The sequence below is a fragment of the Alosa alosa genome, chromosome 8, assembly GCF_017589495.1.
Source record: "Alosa alosa isolate M-15738 ecotype Scorff River chromosome 8, AALO_Geno_1.1, whole genome shotgun sequence".
In the NCBI taxonomy this organism is placed as follows: Eukaryota; Metazoa; Chordata; class Actinopteri; order Clupeiformes; family Clupeidae; genus Alosa; species Alosa alosa.
Window position 1 is genome coordinate 4,308,669 of NC_063196.1, and position 21,213 is coordinate 4,329,881.

The following is a 21,213-nucleotide window of genomic DNA, read 5'->3' on the forward strand; positions in this document are numbered from 1 at the left end:
GTGTCAAAGCAAATATCCTTGAGGTTACTACACACACACACACACACACACACGGACAAGCTTTTTGGTTGTTGTACAAAGGTGTTTTGACACCTTAAGTGTGGCACATATGAATCAACATACATAGACTCTAAATAGACTCTGACGTGACACATAATAATCAGACACACACACACTAACATGCAGAGGTTTTCATGCTCTTAAGCAGCATTTTGAAAACTCTGAAGTGTTTGGTGCTAGCAGGCAAGTTGTACACATTGTGCTTCCTGTTTTGATCTTGGATAAAGAATACTGTGGTGTTGTAAAATGTTTGAGTCTGAGTTCGCTGGTTCCACAAGCCCAATAGCTGAGCCAGTTTCCAGACCTAAAATGGTGGCATCAACTCTTGGTCCTATGACAGCCCTATAACAGAGGCCTCAGTCTGCAGCCTCCGTCACACTCGGCCCTCTCCCAGCTTCAAGGAGGTGACTGCATACTGTGACTGGGGAGACAGATGGGAAGACGGAGAGACTCAGAGAGTGGAGGAGAGAAAGAAATGGAGGAAGAAAGAAGGAAAGATAGATAGATAGATAGATAGATAGATAGATGGAGGGAGAGAGGAGAGGCAGACTGAGACTCGATGCATTCCTCTCCTGCTGCAGCGCCTCCTCTGCTCTGCCTCTGCACCTCTGAGCTGTCGGCACACTATTGGTGGAGAGAGCCGTCAATCAGGGGTGGGCTCACGGCTTCCACGACCTATCCCGTCGCCCACCTCTCTCTCTATTTATCTCAAGCTGTTTTTTTCCCCCCACACATTTCCTCTCACAGAAGCAGATCTGTTGGATTATTTACTATTCATTAACGTTCTAATGACCAGACTCAAACAAATATCCTTTCTAGCTGAGTAGCCTGCCTAGTGAGGGAGTGCCATTTGTCACAGTCTTACACTAGTAGGTGCGGCAAAGATGCCCTTCAGAGCTGGCCCAGATATCAGTGTTCCACACTGACTGAGATGGTTTGGGTGAATTATGGATTTTCAGTGATGATGCCACACTGAGGAGTGCCTGAGAAATCACGTTACGTCTTAAAATATACTAGAATCTTAAATAACTCTTATGTCAGTTTTTTCCCCCTTACTACACATAATGCAAAGTGGAGAAAGGCTTCCTTCCTACTGATTGTACATAGAGGTGTTGGATGATTGGGGGCCATTTACTGTATGATGATCATGCACATAAGGACAGACAGCACATTGTATTGTGCTGTGTCTTTCCTAGTCAGTCAGTCAGTCTGAATGTCTTTTTCACATTGTTGCCAGACATGCAATGGTTGAACTGAGGTAACACTCGAGTTTCTTTAAAAGCTTTGGGCTGAGTCTTATGTCATACTGAATGTTCTATTTTTAAATCGGCTCTCACACACTGTGTGTGTGTGTGTGTGTGTGTCAGTGTCAGTGTAGCACAATGCCCCACTGAACCCTAGCCAAGGACAAGGAACAGGGAGATCAGGCTTATTTTAACATGTAATCATTCACTGCTCTCTCAGGCTTCTACCAGTTATCACCAGCTGGCTGATTCTCTGTCGGCCTTAAGCTCTGTGAAGCTGTGCAAGGCCTGATAGACCGTAATAATTATGTTATCGACTTATCGTACGATAAATGAAAATACTGGCAATAACTTTTGCAGACCTTTTATATCGCCTGACTGTTGTTTACATTTGTGTCATTAGTCTTCATCATATTTGTTGTAGATTTGTGTGTAAAGACATGTCCTAAAATATAACAATGACCAACCAACTAAAGCCAGCCGGTTAGTCAGTAGTAGATATTGGTGTCTCCAAAGTATACTTGCGAATATATCTCTCAGCAGCACAAGCTGTATCACCCAGTTACAGTGTTTGAGCAGTTGTAGGTGGAGAGACTCCTTGTAGTTAGGTTATTGTGCGGTTACAATAGCATTAGCCTACAACAATAGTATAATTTTATCGCAATATTTTCTGAGACAATATTTCATCCGACAGAAAATAGTTATGGTAACAGGCCTATGCTGTGCTATGTCTGCTTGCTCCTATCTCCTTGACAAAAGCGTCTGAGAATATGTGCATTTCCAATGGTCTCAGACCAAAACTGGATTAGATTTGCTTTTCGATTGGATATATACTGTACATTGGGTATTTTGGGATATTCAATATGCCACAATTTTGAATTAAAGGTACTGTTTTCTATTTCATTGAAGAGATCCTTCCTTGAGAACTCATTGAACAGGTGCATGACCAGAAATGTTCATATCTGCCGATTAATTAACAATCACTGCCGAAAGGGGGAACAAAGCATTTGCATAAATAAGCTGGTCAGTAAAGGTGCAGTCAGCGATCGTACGTGATTTCAAGCTCATTACATTTTTTGTCACATTCGGCAATCATCTCCTCACACTCCACGAGTACACTGCAAAAAAAACGGTCTTTGTAGGCAGGCAACCCAGGCTCCGAAAACAAAAGCGAAACTGTGTGAAGTTTCTCCGGGAATACTGAAGGGAGGAGTGAGCTGCCTCTCTGGTGTGTGTCCACCTTTCCTGGCTGCTGGGTGGATAGTCACTGTTTGTCAGGTTAGGTACATTTGAAATAGTTAAGAACTATTAGTTTCATACATGTTGGTGATGGACTACATATAAATGCATTTATCAGTGGGTCTTGAATGTCTGAATCCCCGATGGTTTCTGTGCTTCACGCAGTGAGGGTCAGTTGTTTTAGACGTGACTGTCTTCTCCTGGGTACGTGTGAGACTGAGAGGAGGTTGGTGGTGGTGGAGGTAGACACGACTGGCTTGGATTCCCATCATGTGTGTCACCACTCCCTCCGGATGCAGCGCGAATGGCTGAGCCTCTGCCTTTGAAGCGGTGGGGACTTGGTTGCCTTGGCAACGGCATTAAGTAACAGAGCGTGCACACACACACACACACACACACACACACACACACACACACACACACTGTGTGTTGCTGCGTGGCCTCTGAGTGGTGTTTGATTGATGCAGCATCACATTTTTCATCTAATGGAATTTGTAATTACTGCCTTGGTTTTTTAGTCTTGATGGAAACGGCAAGGTTATTGAAACACTCGCGGCAGAGAACTTTGCAAAGACAACTGCCTGAGCACGATGGAATAAAATGATGAATAGGAACAATTATTTGAAAAAATGCGAGCAGTTTCTTCATGAAACACAAATCATCCCAACCTGTTTACAATTTTCCCATGTAAGACTAATGTGATTGGTGTGAAAGATGTCGTCTTGTGTGGGTTTAAGAAGGCCGATCAGTGAGAACGCCAAACGCCTTCTCAAAGCAGACCCAGACCTGACAGTTGGCTTGGGGAAGGATGTCATGTGTTGGCTTTTTTTAAAAACTGTCTGTCTGCTGTGGTAGCGGCAGCGTATTTTCAGCGCTGAAACCCTTTTTGTCTCTCTGCCTTTAAATGTAGCCCAGCTTATGCCTCCCCCGAGCTCCCAGGTGTCACGCTTCTTAATTGAAGAATCGCTGTGAAATCTGACATGATGTTAAACGAGTGCTACTGCCTTTCATCTTTCATCATCCCCTTTCTTTTGAAGGGAGAGAAAGAAAACACTCGTCATGAGCGCAGCCAAGTTGGGCTCCCCCGCGCCAAGGCTGTGTAAGTGTGAGCGCCACAAGTCGTAGTGAAGAGATAAATAAGCAGTACTTGAAGGAGGATGCCTGTTTTTCTCCCAGAAGAAAACTCGGATACATCCTAAAGGATGATCTAGCCTGCATGAAGGCACCCAGATGCTGCTATCAACATGACCTCATAGAGAGGCCCTCCACACCTGAATGTCTCTGGTCTGTTAGAGCCCAATCAAAAAAGATCTTTTGAAGATTTTAACGCAGGCTTTGAAAAAATTACTGATTTTGTGAAGGCACAGAGAGTGTTTTTACTTTACATGTCTGAAGGCAGCTGTATAGGTAGAAGCTATAAACACAACTGGCACACTGGTTGAAGTACTTGCCGCTGATTTGAGGTGGAGTGAAATCCAGACCAATGGATTGACTAACAGCTCCCACACACAGTTGCGTCCGTCAACGCATGCCAGTGGGTGTTCCCAAAGGTGGCTATGCAAATGACTTGAAGTATAACCATAATTTGATTGGAAAGTTGAACTTCTTGACTCGAGCGACGGGAGCAACACGACGGAACGGACCCACATTTCAGTTCGGCAACGGATGACGTAAGCCCATGGAAAGTGGATGGGATGCGTCTCCATTACTGACAACTTACATTATGACGACAACAAAAATCACACAAAAAATGCTTACACAAATGCATGGCATGTAGACACATTGGTTGATAAATCCCCTCCTTCGAGTGAGCGAGAGAGCCTGTCTGAGAGCGGTGTCTGCTCAGACCGTTTGGGGCACGTTTGTGCAGCAGTGCAGTGTTACGCTGAGGTGGTGCAACCAGCTGGTTGTTTGAGTCACAGCGGGGCCCTAATCTGCCAGCCCCAGTGCCTGATGGGAAGGTGTGCTATTAGAGCGCCAATGACGCAGGTCTCTCAGACGCTTGCAGGGGTGTGGGGGCAAGAATGCCATCGTACACAAGTGAGTGAGTGTGTGTGTGTGTGTATGAGAGAGAGAGAGAGAGAGAGAGAGTTGTACAGGGATTAAGGCACTGGTACAAGGCAGGGAAATCTTCCTGTTAGCCTTTTGCTGTGTGAAGGTTGCAGTGATCCACACTTGGCTATTTGAGTTGTGTGTGGATGTGGTGGTTTTATCTGAAGGGTGCTGAATTCTGCTCCTGATCCTGAACAAAGCCTCTCTGTGGTGTTTTACGTTTTTACTTTTTTCTCCTCTTTCTTTTAAAAATGTCTTCTCAGATTTTTCATATCTGTCTAACTTGCACACGATGCCTCGCAGTTCACAGGTAGAAATCTGTCAAGCATTTACGAGTGCACACAGTGTAGGAGAAAGCATGCCGTTATGTCACAGATGGCTACAGCTTGGAGCATAATGAACTCGTGAATTTGAAACGAGTACTGGCGTCCACTCCCACTGTAGCCATGCGGCTGTGATGGCCTCTGCCTTGACTTATATGAGCAGCTCCATAAACCGCTGATGCACTGCCTCACTCTGGGACAGAACCGCTCCCATCTTGATAGGTCTGCTGGAGCATCGCATCACCGCACACACACATGCCTGGAACCTGAGAGAAGCATTACAACGGTGTGACGTCCCACGTGCTTTGTAGTGGCCTACGCACACACACACACACACACACACTGCGACTGGAGAGCCTTGTGCACGGCCAACAGGTGTTGGGACCCCCCCCTCAAGGCATCAGTTTATTGTCTTGTGCTGTGTGATTGATGTTATTAAATCTAGATGAGGCCGCACGGGGAGGCATGTCTGGCACGGAACACCTGGATCAAAAAGGAGAGAGTCAGACAAGGGATGATGCTCTGTGAAAACAACGCAACAGCTCTTCCTCCTCCTCCTCCTCCTTCTCTCCCCTCCCCTCCTGAAGCCTGGAGAGAGAGTTGTACAGGGATTAAGGCACTGGTACAAGGCAGGGAAATCTTCCTGTTAGCCTTTTGCTGTGTGAAGGTTGCAGTGATCCACACTTGGCTATTTGAGTTGTTTGTGGATGTGGTGGTTTTATCTGAAGGGTGCTGAATTCTGCTCCTGATCCTGAACAAAGCCTCTCTGTGGTGTTTTACGTTTTTACTTTTTTCTCCTCTTTCTTTTAAAAATGTCTTCTCAGATTTTTCATATCTGTCTAACTTGCACACGATGCCTCGCAGTTCACAGGTAGAAATCTGTCAAGCATTTACGAGTGCACACACTGTAGTAGTGTAGGAGAAAGCATGCCGTTATGTCACAAATGGCTACAGCTTGGAGCATAATGAACTCGTGAATTTGAAACGAGTACTGGCGTCCACTCCCACTGTAGCCATGCGGCTGTGATGGCCTCTGCCTTGACTTATATGAGCAGCTCCATAAACCGCTGATGCACTGCCTCACTCTGGGACAGAACCGCTCCCATCTTGATAGGTTGTCTGGCACGGAACACCTGGATCAAAAAGGAGAGAGTCAGACAAGGGATGATGCTCTGTGAAAACAATGCAACAGCTCTTCCTCCTCCTCCTCCTCCTTCTCTCCCCTCCCCTCCTGAAGCCTGGTATTGCCACCCTGTCTACACAGGCTGGCTAATCCACAAATTTGAGCTTGGGCTGTCTGCTAAAGTGAAAGTGTGTGTGTGCTTGTGTGTGTCCCTTCCGCGAATGATCTTGCCGGCAGTAGGGAGGCCATTTGCGTGAACGCCGTCGGTGTGCCGCTGATGCTTTCTGCCTCCATTCAGCCTCTTAATGAAAGGGCCTCGCCCGTGGGCAGGATGCTGCTGCAGGGGCTTTAATCAAACCGCCCCGCTCTTGTGTTCTGCTCCTCTCACTCCCCCCGCCCGCGCGCTCAGAGACGCCACACTGTTTGTCATTCCATCCAGTGGTCCGGGATGATGAACAGCAAGGTGGGGGCTGCGACCTCTGAGTCGGAGTGCCTGAGTGAAGGTTTCTCTTTAACAGCTTCTCTGTACGGTTTGTTAGGGTGTTTGTTTGTCAACCTGGTTTACTGTTTGTTTGTTCTTAACGTTAATAGTTTCTCTGCTACTTGTCACTCTCATGTCCCCTCCAAGTTATCTGACTGGTTCAGTTCTGCTAGATTGATTAGTCGTCCTGGGCCGTGTGCATCATTATGAACCCTGAAATAGAGCAGGTGGTCTTTTCCCTGTAGATTGAATCCTGCCCAGAGTGCCTCTCACTCCTTCCTGCTCTCTCCCCCTCTTTCTCAATCACATGCTCAGTCCTGGTCACACACACCATTGGCTAGTGTCTGTCTGGACGTGTCTGTCCCAGGCAGGAAGGAGCAGTGGAAGCAGATTCAAATCAAAAATGGGGAGTGATGCTCCACATGACAAGCAGTCATAATGGTGACACACATCCATTCCAGACTTTGTCCTTTGAAACAACATCATTCTTTTATCCCTTTATCCTCCAATCCATCTTCTCTCTCTCTCTCTCTCTCTCTCTCTGCCTGCTCATCTCTGCTTAGATAGCTCCCCATATGTAATTTCTTTTATATTGTACCTTGCCATAGCTCTCCCTCTTTTTCTTCCTTGTCAGGTTTCTTAGGTTGTTTTTACCATTGTTTTTGATTTTCTCTTCCGCGCCTGTCCTCTTCATCTTCCTCTTCCTAGTGGAGTCGGGGATATCACAGGTGTTTGTCTTGTTTTCACGCGTCGTGTGACCCCTGGACAGCAGGAGGGCGTGAGATCTCCCGGCACACCTGTCAGGGCGCTCACCCGCTCCTCTCTTCATGGTGTCTGCATTTCAGTCAGCCGCAAGTCCTCTTCTCTGTCTGTCAACCCAGCCTACCAGGGAGGGGAGATGACACACCTTGACATCAATTGTGTGTGTCTGTGTGTGTGTGGGTTGTGGAGTGGGGGAATATTTTTTGTGTGTGTGTGTTCAATCTCTTCCTGCATCTTTTCATTTTATTAGTCATTCCTTTTTGATGGGACACCTGTCCTGTATGTTATTGTATATCTGCTTGTGTGTTACCTTGGAAGGCCAGATATTGAGCCCTCAGCTAGCCTTCCTGCCCGCAGTGCACACACACTTACCCATTTGGCCACGTGGATGAATACACACTCACTTTCACATAGTGTGACACATTTTCTCTTTCACACAAAAGGATCCGCTTGGCATTAGAAGCATCACCTGGCTCTTGACCGCAGGCAATAGCACCTTTGCTCACACATGTGCGCACGCACACACACACACACACACACACACACACACACACACACACACACACACACACAGAGGACTACCCACACCTCTCAGTGCCTGCTTGTCTCCTGAGTGTGGCCCCCAGCTGAATGCCCATATCTCCTGCAGCTCAGTCCACCCTGCTGACACACACCACGGGCTGACACCAGGCCCTTATCTCCCCCCACAGCGGCGCAGCCAGGCGGGGAGCCCAGACATTAAGACCCACATCTGCCAGCCCTGGCTCTCGCTAATACCTGTTCACCCCCATCCCATCCCATCCCACCCCCCTCAGCATTCGCTGGCCCTCTCTCCATCACTGGGTGCTGCCGGTAGAGCCGGTGCTATGGTCAGTTATCTCTGACTTGACATGCATCAGTGCAGGCATTGTGGATACAGAAACGTGTGTGTGTGTGTGTGTGTGTGTCTGTTTCTCTGTGTGTGTGTGTGTGTGTGTCTGTTTCTCTGTGTGTGTGTGTGTCTGTCTGTTTCTGTAAGTTTTTTTTGTGTGTGTGTGTGTGTGTTTTGGTGCTGACAGCAAAGTGCTCATCTTTTTGTGTTGTAACTTTTTATATTCAACTTCATTTCTGTTTGGTGGTATCGATTCTTCTATTTTTTCTCCCCTCTGCTCTTCTCTGTAAGCTGGGAAAAAGTCGTATTACAGACCTGTCAGCAATCGCCGTGCTCTTTTTTTCTCCTCCTCTTACCTGCTGTTAGACAGCTCCTCTCGTCTCCGATTCTCCTTGTGTCGGTCCTTCCCTGTTTCCCCAGGTCTACGGTTGTAAAATTAAATGTGGGAATGAGCGAGTGTGTTAGCGTTAGCAATTGATCCCCCTCACTCTCGCTCGTGTGTTTTGAGTGTGTGCATTTGTGAGCGTGTAATGGCACGTTTGAAGCCCTCACTCAGCCTGGAGCTGTAGTTTTTCTTTTTTCTTTCTTTCATCATCTCATATTAAAAGGGAATTTGGAATGCCCTCCACCATCAGTCGTATTTAGTTAATCAACTAGTCCCTTTAAAAAAGAAATACAATATTCATGCTCATGGACCTGGCACAAGTCCTAGAACCCCCCCACACACACACACACACACTCACTCACTCACTCACTCACTCACTCACTCACTAACTATCCCCCAAACCACCCCCAACCCCTTTTTATTTCTCTCCTGCTCTCATTTATGCTTTTTTCCCTGCTCTGGTGAGGAAAAGACTCCCTTAGTACACACACACACACACACACACAGAGTCCTACTGGGCGTTTAAAAACATGGCACTCTCCAGCGGAGAGAGGGAGTGGGTGTGAAGAGTGAGTGCCAGACAGGTGTTTTGGGAGGCGGGTGGGGGGTCATGGTGCACGCAGGGGGGGGGGGTGGGGGAGGCTTTTAAGAGAAGTGTGATGTGGTAATGCCACGGTGTGGAGAGGGAGAGGAGAGCTGGGTGCCCAGACCCTGTGATCGTTCTCTCAGGTAGAGTGTATGTGTGTGAGGTGAGAGTGTGTCTGTGCTTGTCTCTGCCAGTGCAGTGAATGTGACTTTGTGCTCATTACCAGAGCTGTGTGCGTCTCCCAACCCTGTTGTTAATTAAAAAAGAGGGAGAGGCTGTGTGAACATACAGAATGAGGCCGAGGGAGAGAGTGGGAGAGAGAAATAAAGGAGGAAGGGGTGCAGACACACAGACGGAAAGGGAGCAACGAGAAGGATCCACCACACAGCAGCTTCAAAGCAATATATTTTTATATGCCCAAAATAAATCTCCTTGTAGCTTTTCCAGTGCACATCCATGTCAGACACATGTACCGGCTGCAGTGCTTTCACGGATCAGGACTGGTGCACAAGCCTAGAAGCCCTGCCATTGCCACCCTCTTTTTTTCCTTCTTCATCCCCCCCTCTCTCTATCTATCGCTCGCTCGCTCTATCGTTCTCTCTTTCTCGCTCTCCTTGCCCCCCGTACTGTTGAAAAATGAGAGATTAAGAAAACGAAAACATCAGAATTAGGAACAATAGATCACCGTAATGTGCTCACAAGGGAGAGCTGTACAGAGTACGAGAGAGAGAGAGAGAGAGAGAAAGGAAAAAAAAATATGAGGCAGGAGATGAATAAGAGCCTTGGTGGGGGGAAGAGGACTGAGGCTGAATATTCACAGCAATAAATAAACCAGCAGCGCAAAGCATGAGAGCGGGCGGAGGGGTGTGTGTGTGTGAGACGGAGAGGGAGCAGAACGTTCCTCCATGCTCTGATGCTCTTCCCTGTGTGTCTGCACTGTTTTCTCTGCCTTGCAGAAACACAAACACATGTACACACAAACACACACAGACACACACACACACACACACATACAAACAAATGACAAACTGAGCTCGGGTGGTTTACATCTCTCCCACCATCTGACACCTTTCCGCTCTGTTTTGACGTTTCTTATTGCTGCACAGCTCTATGTTTTCCTACCCCCCCCCCCCCCCTCTCTCCCTCTCTCCCTCTCTCCCCCTCTCCCCTCCCTCTCTCCCTCTCTCTCTCCCTCTCTCCCTCTCTCTGTCTGTGTCCCTGTTTCTTTTTCTCCTCTTTCTTTCCTCTGCTCTCTGACTCTCTCGCTCACTCTGTGTCTGCTCCCCTGTGAAGACTGGGGGGTGCAGGAAAGGAGGGGGGCAGCTTTCCTTTCCAGACCACAGCTGCAGAGATGACACACTCTAAAAAGACACACACACACACACACACACACATGGCTGGCCCTCTCATGCTGACGTACACATTCTCTTTTTCTCCCTCTCTCCCTTCCTCTTTCATTCTACCTCTTTCCCTTACACACACACACACACACACACACACACTCTCTGCAATGCATTCTAATTTACTGCGAGGTTGAAAGCGGTGTTGTTTACCCCCCCCCCCCTATCCCCAGCCCTGGAGGCAGCTCAGTATCCTGTCAGTGTGGGCCCCCACACATTCGGTCTCTCTCTCTCTCTCTCTCTCTCTCTCTCTCTCTCTCTCTCTCTCTCTCTCTCTCTCTCTCTCACTTTCCTTCGCTCTCCTTTGCTCTTCTTCTCCTCTCCCTCACTTCTTTGATTCGGCAGGCTCAGTGCGCTGCGGCTCGTTCGCCATAATTAGAACGAGCACAAGAGGGATGGAAAATGAAGGAGAGGGAGGAGGGGAGAGAGAGAGGAGAGAGAGAAGAAGGAGGAGGGGGAGAAGGATGGGGGTGTGCTGTCAGGGACCAGAGCCGTGCTGATGAAGCAGACAGGCGCAGAAGCCCATTGGTGGAGGTCTGCAGCGGGGGATGGGTGGCTGCATTCCTATTGGTTGGATGTGGTCCTCGGGGGCAGAGGAGTGCGAGAGAGAGTGAGGGAGCGGGGGAGGGAGGGAGCGGGGTGGAAGAGAGGAAAGATAGAGGCCCAAGTGCTGCGCACAGCCTGCATTGAGCTGCTGCAGGGAGCCCAGCAATCTCATCAGCAGCTCATCAAGCTGTGTGTGTGTGTGTGTCTGTGTCTGTGTGGCGCATGTGTGTTTGATGTGTGAGCACAACCCCCCAAAAAAGAGAAAAATCGGCTTTGTTTTCCCTTTGTCAGGCTTCTCTCTCTCTCTCTAGCTCTCTCTCTCCCCATCTCTCTTTCTCCCAATCTCTCCCTCACACACTCTCTCTCTTTCTTTCTTTCTTTCTTTCTTTTTTTCTTTCTTTCTTTCTTTCTTTCTTTCTCTTGCTTTATCTTTATCTTTCTCTCTCTCTCTCTCTCTCTCTCTCTCTCTCTCTCTCTCTCTCGGCACACAGGCAGATTGGAGACACACTCTCATTAGAGCTGTGCGTTGCGAGCAGCCTCATTCAGCCCCGTCCTCCTCTCCTCTCCTCTCCTCTCCTCTGCCTCTCCTTTCTGGCTCCTGGTTGGGAGGCGCAGCCTTGACATGAATCCAGTGGAGGAGGACGCGGTGTGCGCTCCGAGTAGCGCTCATTAAGGAGCGACTCTGACATTGATTGAAATAAAAGTGCCTTCAATTGCATATGACGGGGCACGCCTGGAGAATAGCATTAGCGGAGCAAGCCTGAAGTGTATCCGGGGTTTAGTTTGCTTGGCTTTTGAAGTAGATGCTATCTGTCCTGTCCATATATATATTTTTGAAATAATTATGTGTGTGTGCAGGGGCTTTGCTTGTTTAAAAAAAATAATGTTAAAAGGGATATTCTAGAGCTCAGTGTGACTACTTATAGTCAGGTGCGACTTATATATGAAAAAAATATATAATTGAACATGTTTTTAAATGTTAATTTATATTAACTGACATGAACCCTACGCGGAAACATTACGCCTACAGCCGCCTTGAGAGCTCTCAAATGCACAAGTCCTGTGCACTTTCAGTCAGAGATTAGTGCTTGGCTATGCCTGAAACACACGTGTATACCTAAATCGTCAAATTATGGCCGGGATTCTATTTATAGCCGGGCCTCAGATTTGGACAAATAAAAGCCAGTATAATTTTGTTTCAATTTAACTCATAAAAGAGCTCTTCTTAATATTTTATGTAGTTGGTTGGTATTGTTGCCAATGAAAAGTCATTGTCCTACACCAGGAGTCTCCAACACGTTGCTCTCATTGCTCTCAAGCTGCATGCCGCCCCCTTCTGAGCTAGAGGCTGAAGCAGTAACCTACATCTAAACACAATTGTTGCTGCCAGGCATCAGCCTATGAATTTTATAAAAAAGTAAATAATGCATAATTTAAAAATAACTACATTTAGGCTATCTTAGACCTCTTTGGCGATACGGAATAAGGTTTCCCTTGCAGCACATGCAGCATACGTTCTATGAATGAATGAAAGCACGGATACCTTATCTCGCAATAAGTGGATGGCAATCGAAATCCCGACACTATATGAAACTTAATAGTGAGCCATTAAATACCCCACAGATTTCAGTGGTCCTCAGTCCCGATATTTAGCAATATAATCAAACAGTCCAAACGTAAATTAAATCTCAAATTGAACATCTGCTTTGATAGCCTACCCATGCCGCTCTAAATGAAAAGTAGGCCTATGTCTCACAATAAAAGAAGAAATAAAGGACTATATAGCTGACTTCGAATACAAGCCATGGCCAAATAAGGTGCTGTGTTTTTATGCAGTCTAAATTTGAGGATTTTCTGAGTCTCCTAAACATTCCTCACCCATTATCTAGACATGCATGAAAACATTTGAAAACAAAACTCACTGCCATGTAATATTTGATCGCTGTTTTGCTACTAATTATCTTTCACGTAATGAATACGCACAGAAAGTGAAAGTAGGCCTACTGTGCGCCCGCGGTTCTGTAGCTGTCTGTTCATGTCCATGAATCGATTATAACGTCAAATGGAGAAGTCATCCATGTTCTCTCGTGTTATAGGCGGTCATGCTTCCGGTGTTTCTGACTGTTCCTGATCGCTAAACGTTTGTTTTCCTTTTCCTGACGATAGCGGTTGATGTTGAAGCACCTAGGCTATAATTTGACTTCAGCGGTGACCAATCCTGCTGAGAGAGAGAGGCAACGAGATGAGAGTGTCTGCATAGGGTTCAAAGTTGGTCCTGCATTCATCATTTTTTTAAGGTCAGATGGCGCTGTAAAATGTGTGGGAATTTCGCATTATGAGGTGGCCAGCCAAGCAATTGTTCTGCTGCCAGCCTGCTGGAATTTATATGGTTTTAAAATGCTTGATTGCATTGCATTCTCCTCATTTCTAGCTACATTTTCATGTACCACATCAGCATTTTTGTTTAGTGTTTTTTTTTTTTTTTGTAAAGTTTTTACAATTAGCGTTGGGCCCTTGTCAGCAGCCTTCAGCTTGCCTCTTGCCATATTCACTCATTAGATCTTCAATAACATCCCCTGCTCTAATTTCAATATTTTTGGCCTCAATGTGTCCAGTTACATAGTCTGTCTGTTCTTGGTCTTGGATTTTTGTGAAATATATTTCTTAAATATCACCTGCTTGCAGCAGCTTTGGTCTGCACTTCCTTTTAAAACCGATCTTTTTCTCTCTCTCCAGCATTTAATCTGCTGTCGGCCACATCGTCCAAAATGCTTGATTGCATTGCATTCTCCACATTTTTTGCTACATTTTCATGTACCATATCAGCATTTTTGTTCAGTGAATCTTTTGTAAATTGCTTTACAATTACCTTCGGGCCTATAGGCCTATCACCTGCTTGCTTCGGTCCGTCCTTTTTAAAACTGCATCTTTTTTCTCTCTCGTGAGCATTTAATCTGCTGCCAGCTTGTGACTCCACATTGCCCAAAATGCTTGATTGCATTGTATTCTCCACATTTTAGATACATTTTGGTCTACCACATGGCATTTTCTTTCAGTGGATCTTTTGCTTTGCAATTACCTTCCTGCCCTCCTCTTGGCTGCCTTCACTCCTTTGTCTTCATTAACATGCATCTTTTTGGCCTCAATAATCCAGTTACATAGTCTCTGTTTTTGGTTTTGGATTTTGTGAAATACATTTCTAAATAAATGCGACTTATAGTCCGGTGCGACTTATATATGTTTTTTTCCTGCTCATGACGCATTTTTTGACTGATGCGACTTATACTCAGGAGCGACTTATAGTCCGGAAAATACGGTATTTAATATCAAATTGTCCTTAGTTTAGAATGTAGAAGTAGTGAGAAATGTACGGTAGTAACTTTCCTACAGTGCCACAGCACCAAAGGCTTCAGCGAAAGCTCATTCTCCAGTTTTATGAAGTAGTCATGCGCAGATTTGGCATGCACGCAGCTCAACAACTAGCTGTGCAGCTATTACATAGCTCTAGCTCTGTCTACAACTACCCTAGTTCCTAGAACTGCATCATTATCAACACACATACAGGGTTATATGTCCGCTTTGGCTAAAGGGTGGAAACAAGCACACCAGATACCCGCAGCGTTCAATCAAGGCAGGAGCGCCGAAATAATCCCAGGAAAGATGGAAGATTGAAAATGTTCTCCTTCTAATCAGGTCTCACCAGGAAATGGAAGTAATATCCTCGCTAGTGGTGAATATTGCATTGCCGCAGCAGAGGTATATTAGAAGCTCTAATTCATCGCTCATGTGGGCCTGTGGGAGATGGAGTTTATTTGGGGTGGGGTGGCCTCATTATTTTGAATCCGAGCATTTAACCAAAAATCCAAGGCCATGTTTTATAAAGTCTAAACTTTATTAGCACTGGAATATCGCTAATAAAGGTTGCTTGGCCGTTTAATGTCGACCAGTGCACCTGTGACCCCTACATAAGGGACCAGCTCGTATATTGTGAAGGTTATGTTGTAAGGCCATTGCTCACTTTGACCCAGTGCTACTTTGTCTGGTTGTCCCTGAAGGGGGTTCTCCTCCACCGCACCATGGCAAACTCTAATATATCACACGCTGACCCGGCCGACCTGGGGTGTTGGCCCCGCTTTGACAGAGTGGCCTGTGTTCAGCTGGAGGAAGTAGAGAGGTATGGCAGGGGGGACCTTGAGCGGAAATGTGTACGTGTACACTCTGACCCCCAAAGCTGTCAGGGGGATAGTAACCTGGCCGATCATTCATTTTTTACTGTCAGCCTACCCCACGTGATGACCCTGGCAAGACCTTTTACAGATCTGCTTCAGGGACCAATCAGGTCGTCTGTAGGGCCAGACGGAGAGCTGAGCGAACCAATGAGGATCTGCGGTGGCGGGGGCTTCTTGGCACTTCCTCCAGGGGCCTGGTGCCACTTCACAGGATATGAAAGATTAATGTCTGTCTTTTAGCCCAGATCAGATTAGTGGGTCAGAGACTGAAGCTCGCCCCCAAGCCTCAGTGTCCGCCATCTCTCTCTCTCTCTCTCTCTCTCTCTCTCTCTCTCTCTCTCTCTCTCTCTCTCTCTCTCTCTCTCTCTCTCTCTCTCTCTCTCTCATCTCTCTCTCTCTCTCTCTCTTTCTCTCTTTACAGCTGGCTCACTTTTCTCTTCCTCGACCCCAGCTGTATTTTTTCCTTCCTCCCCAGCTTGCCTTTCTCTCTCTCTCTCACTCACTCACTCACACACACACACACACACACACACACACACACACTCTCTTGCTCCATCCCACTCTCCACCTCCTCTCCTCTTTTCCTCTTCCTCTGAGAGGGTGTGTGAGTGGTCATAGTTTCCATTTCAAAGTCGCCAAGGAGAGGAACGTCTGCATGTCATTCAGAGATGGAGTGATGCTCTCAAGGGTGAAGTGTGCCCCTGTGTCCTCTCTCTCTCTCTCTCTCTCTCTCTCTCTCTCTCTCTCTCTCTCTCTCTCTCTCTCTCTTTTCTCTCTCACTCTCGCTTTTCTCTTTTTGTCTCTTGTTTTCCCTCCGTCTTTCTCTCAGGCTCAGCCCGCCTCTCTGTCAACAGCACAAAGGACAAAAGCGTCTCCTCTCTGTGGAGCGTCACTCATGAGGAGGAGTGGAGTGGGGGAAACCTGCCTCCACACAGCCGCTTATCAACACAGCCACTCAACACTCAGCACATACAACACACCAGCTAGAGCCAACCCCGACACCCCACACACACACACACACTCACTCACACACACACACACAATATGGGAGAGCAGGAGAGGATTTAATTGGTCCACAAGTTTTTTTTTTTTTTTTTAAAAGAGAGAATTGTAATTTGACTTTGTTTTGTGTCTCCGAGCAAAGATTTGCCTAGTGCAGCTTGATGCGGCTGTGCTGATTAGAAGAGATGAGTCCTTTTCATCCTGCGCAGGCTGTCAGAGTGGCCTGTTTCCTCCGTCTGAGGGACAGATGCCGTCTAGACCCTTTTGATTTGGGCGAGAGCGCGGGGATAGGGGGGCGAGTTAACCCCCACCAGCATCTGCCCATCACCACTCTCCCGGTAACTGTTACCAAGGCAGCAGACAAAGGAGCCAGCTGGCATAGTGCCACCTCCAGTGGCTGAAGAGAGAGGGGATCAGAGAGAGGGGCACCTCTGCACCCTCCACCCCGCCCCCACCCCCATTTTCTCTCTCTCTCGCTCTCTCTTTGCATCTATTAGCTGTTGGGAGAGGGGCTACAGGAGCCTATTAAAACGCCCTAATCAGTTTTTTTCCCCTGATTTACATCAAAGGTAATGAAAGCCTTAGATGGGCTCACAAATTACCCAAATTATTCTCGTGTCCTTCCACTGCCTCTTTGTTAAGAACTCTCCTTCCTGCACCTCTGTACCCCACCTCCCCCCCTGCACACACACCCTTAAGAAACACACAGATAGCCAAAAGCAACACAAGTCCCTGGGATCTCTTTAGAGGCCGTCCAAGCTCCTCTCTCTTGGAAAGGTCACTCCAAGATTTCCTTCCTCCCCCGTCCCTACTGATATTCAGACTCTAGTTGATGGCAGGCTCCTTCTGCCTGTTTGTCATGGGAGTTTGCTGCTGTTAGTCCTCCACATGCAGCGTTCCTCAGACAAGATTTGTCATCACCAGGCCCTGTGTGTGTGTGTGTGTGTGTGTGTCTGTGTCTGGGTGAGAGGGCTAGAATGAGGTGTCTGTGTGTCAGTGGTCGTTTGGCAAGCTTGGGGCCCTAAGCTGAGGAATGAGGTGTCATGCCTAGCCCAGGCCTGATGTGTCACCTGCTGACATCAGCAGTGGCAGCTGCCCACATCGCCACGGCGACCGTGGGCATAAGTGGTTAAGTCTGGGTGCCGGCGGTGACATCAGCCAACAACGGGCAAATCTCCTGTCAGCACTCAATATTTAATGGCCTGTAAGTGGCAAACGGGCACGCAGTGGCTGTGTGTGTGTGTCGGCAAGAGAGTGACTCACTCGCTCAGTCTCATGCCAACTTCTTGCCATCAGCGTGGACTGGAGAAGGCCGGGTGTTCTAGGTATCAGCGTGGACTGGAGAAGGCCGGGTGTTCTAGGTATCACTCCTTTTTATTTTCACTTGTTTGTGGATGTAGCTCATATACAAACCCGCACACAGTCTGCAAAGATCTAAGAGCTCGGTGCAGTCATTCTGATCTCGGGGTTAGGTAGTGTTCACACCACTGGGAAACACACTTGCAGTACGCTCACCTTCGCTCTCAACACACACTCGTCCACTCCAGGAAAATACCTTCCCATCATTAAGCACTTCCTTACCAGCACCTGCACTCTTTACTTTCCCTCCTCCTCCTCCCTCCCCCTCTCTCTGCATCCTGTCTTGTTTCCCCCGCTCCCTTTTGTCATTGAGCTCTTTGTGTGTTGAAAGCAGCAAAGCTTCATTCATTTCTCTGTCATCTAAGGTACACATGCATGCATGCATGCACACACACACTGCCCCAGTGGGGCCAGATGGAGGGCTGTGTAATCTCCCTTTGTGTGTGTATGTGTGTGTCTGTCCTCCCACCCCCCCTGCCCTCGCCTGTCCATCAATCTCACCGGCAGGCTGTCGTCCCTACTGCTGAGGAGCCACCTCTGTCTCCCAGCACACGCAAGAATGTGAGCTCCTGTCATAACTTTTCATTAAGAGGCACAGCAGACAGCTTGGAGTGTGACGTACAATCATCTTTCTTATTGTGTTTCCCTTCCTCTCTCTCTCTCTCTCTCTTCCTCTCTCTCTCTCTCTCTCTCTCTCTCTCTCTCTCTCTCTCTCTCTCTCTCTCTCTCTCTCTCTCTCTCTCTCTCTCTCTCTCTCTCTCTCTCTCTCTCTCTCTCTCTCTCTCTCTGTTGTGTAATCTGCCTGAGCACTGGGCATCTCATCCCTGCTGTCTCGGGAGCACTCTCGTCAAACTCAATATGTCAGCATCGTCTCAGACTGTCAGGTCTCCCTGCAGGGGGCCAGCAGAATTCCTCAGTCAGCGTCTCTCTCTCTCTCTCTGTGTGAGTGTGTGTGTGTGTGAGTGAGTGAGTGAGAGAGAGGGGATGAAGGCAGGCAGTGTGCGTATATGTGTTAAAGTAAGAGGGAGTGATACCAAATATGGGTTATACTGTGTGACGTGAGTGTGTGAGAGAGCAATGAGAGTGAGTGTGTGTGTGTGTGTGTGTGTGTTTAAAGACTTTCTAAGAACTTCACTGCCACAGTCATCCCTTTTGATGGGTTTGAAGTGCAGGTGAGGCTTAGACAGAGCCCCTTTATCTGTCTCTCGTGGTTTCCTCAGAAGTTTTTGGGGAGATGGGGTTAAGGTGGGAGTGATCTGGGCTAAACCACTCCAGTCCTGCATGGGGAGAGAGATGGGGTTAAGGTGGGAGTGATCTGGGCTAAACCACTCCAGTCCTGCATGGGGAGAGAAATGGGGTTAAGGTGGGAGTGATCTGGGCTAAACCACTCCAGTCCTGCATGGGGAGAGAGATGGGGTTAAGGTGGGAGTGATCTGGGCTAAACCACTCCAGTCCTGCACGGGGAGAGTGCTGTGGGGTGACCGAGAGGAGCTCCTCTTGTTATACTACTCCATCTGTCTGAATCTGGGATGGGTCCCCGGTCTTTCCCCTCTCGGTGCTAGTCATCCTCTCTTTCTCTCTCTCGGTCTCTCTCTCTCTAACCCTCTTAGTTTTTCCTCCTTTTGCTTCAGTTCTGAACTCGCTACTCCGTTCAAACACCCTGTATTGAATGAGGTATTAGCCCTTTTGTCTTCTGTTAATATTGCTGCATATATGCCTGTGTTTGAAATAGTTTGAATTCAGTTTGAAACATTTTGATTCGGTCATGGACACAATCGTGTGACTGAGGGGGAGTTTGATGGGATGGCAACAAGCTCATTGTGATGGATCGAATCCCTCTCGGTACAGATTTTGGGGTAAAGTTGGGTGCTTCAGTATGTCTTAAAACCGAAGAATATGGGGGCGCTGTGGCGCAGCAGGCTACAGCGCCCGTACCATATACGGGACCGAGTGCCCACGGGGACCCAGGTTCGAATCCGACCTGCGGTCATTTCCCAATCCCACCCCATCTCTCTCTCTCCCACTTGCTTTCTTGTCTCACTCTTCACTGTCCTGTTCAACTAAAGGCAAAAAAAACAAAGAATTACAGTTGCACAGACAAACCCGGAGTAGAACTAGTCCAATTATTTTTGTACCTTACAGCCCCATGGATTAGTTTAAGGTGTCTGTAGAGGACATGAAAGGTGTTCAGATCGTAGACGTTATGTTTCTTCGTGGTTTATTTATTCGCCTTTAACCTAACATTGTACGAAGGAATAGGGTAATCATTTATTATTATTTATTTAATAAGTTCTGTTGTCTTCAGAAGGAGGACAGGATGTGCATTGAGGGAAGTGTGTGGTGGGGAAGATAGTCATGGACCCTGGCTCATACATGCATAGTCAGGTAGGGTGAGTGCCAACAACCAGGCCTACTCCACCGTGTGCAGATAGAGAGACACAATGTGCATGTTCTACTTCAGGAGTCATTTACAAGAGCACGAGCGGATGCTGAACATCAGACAGACAGGATTCATTTATTAATCAGCCCCTTCTGCTCTGCTGAGCCAGTGGTGTATGTGTGAGGGAATGTATGTATGGGTGGGGGTGGATGGATGGAGGAGGTTGCGCCGGGTTCAGCTGAAGCCAAAATGGGCAATGAGGCTGAATAATTGCATTCATCAGTTACGTAAAGGCAGACTTGAGTGCTGTAATGAAGGTGAGTCACTCGGGGAGGTAAATCAGGCCTCTTTTGGATGTGAGCAGTGGCAGCAGGAGGAGGAGGAGGAGAGAAGCCTGCTCTCTACTGCTCTGCCTCACACTGGTCCCGTCCAATGAGAGAAGGGGAAAGCGCTCGAGAGTCATTTGGACTTCATTTCTGTGAAATGTTGTGGTGTGAGAAAAATGTTCTGATGCTGAAATCATCCACGCTACTTGTGCAACACAAGTTCTTGGTGTTGCAAGTATGTCTTCACTCCATTGCAGTGCCGAGTACAAAGAAGGGGATTAAAGGACTGGAAAATAAGCACTAGAGTGTGTTTAGTTTGTGTATATTCAAAACCAGCAAGATACAGCGGGGAAAATAAGTATTGAACACGTCAACATTTTTTTCAGTAAGTATACTTCCAGTGAGGCTATTCACATGAAATTTTCACCGGTCATTAGTATTAACTTAGGTAATCCACACATATATAAAAATCCAAACATTGTCTAAAAAGTAGAGTTATGAGTAAAAAAGTGGAATGGCACAGGGAAAAAGTATTGAACACACTAAGAAAAAGCAGTACACAAAGGCAAGGAATGGCAAGGAACAAACTGGAATCTATAAGTAGTTAGAGAAATTATCCCTCCTATCTGTGCAAATTTATATTAGCTGGGTTAGTACATACTGGTAGGCTATAAAAAGGTTTTTTGTTACCAAGGTGTCACACAAGAAACATTTCATGATAAAGGGTAAAAGCAAAGAGCTCAACCTTATTGTTGCAAAACATATCAATGGGACTGGTTACAGATGTACTTCAAAACTTCAGAATCATTCAGCGAGCAGTATTGTAGCCATTATCTGCAAGTGGA

General features: G+C 47.1%; 1 protein-coding gene across 1 annotated transcript in view; it reads left to right on the top strand.

Annotated features, from left to right (window-relative positions):
- arid1b (AT rich interactive domain 1B (SWI1-like)) overlaps positions 1–21,213 on the top strand; it is a 78,305-nt gene that overhangs the window by 25,403 nt on the left and 31,689 nt on the right.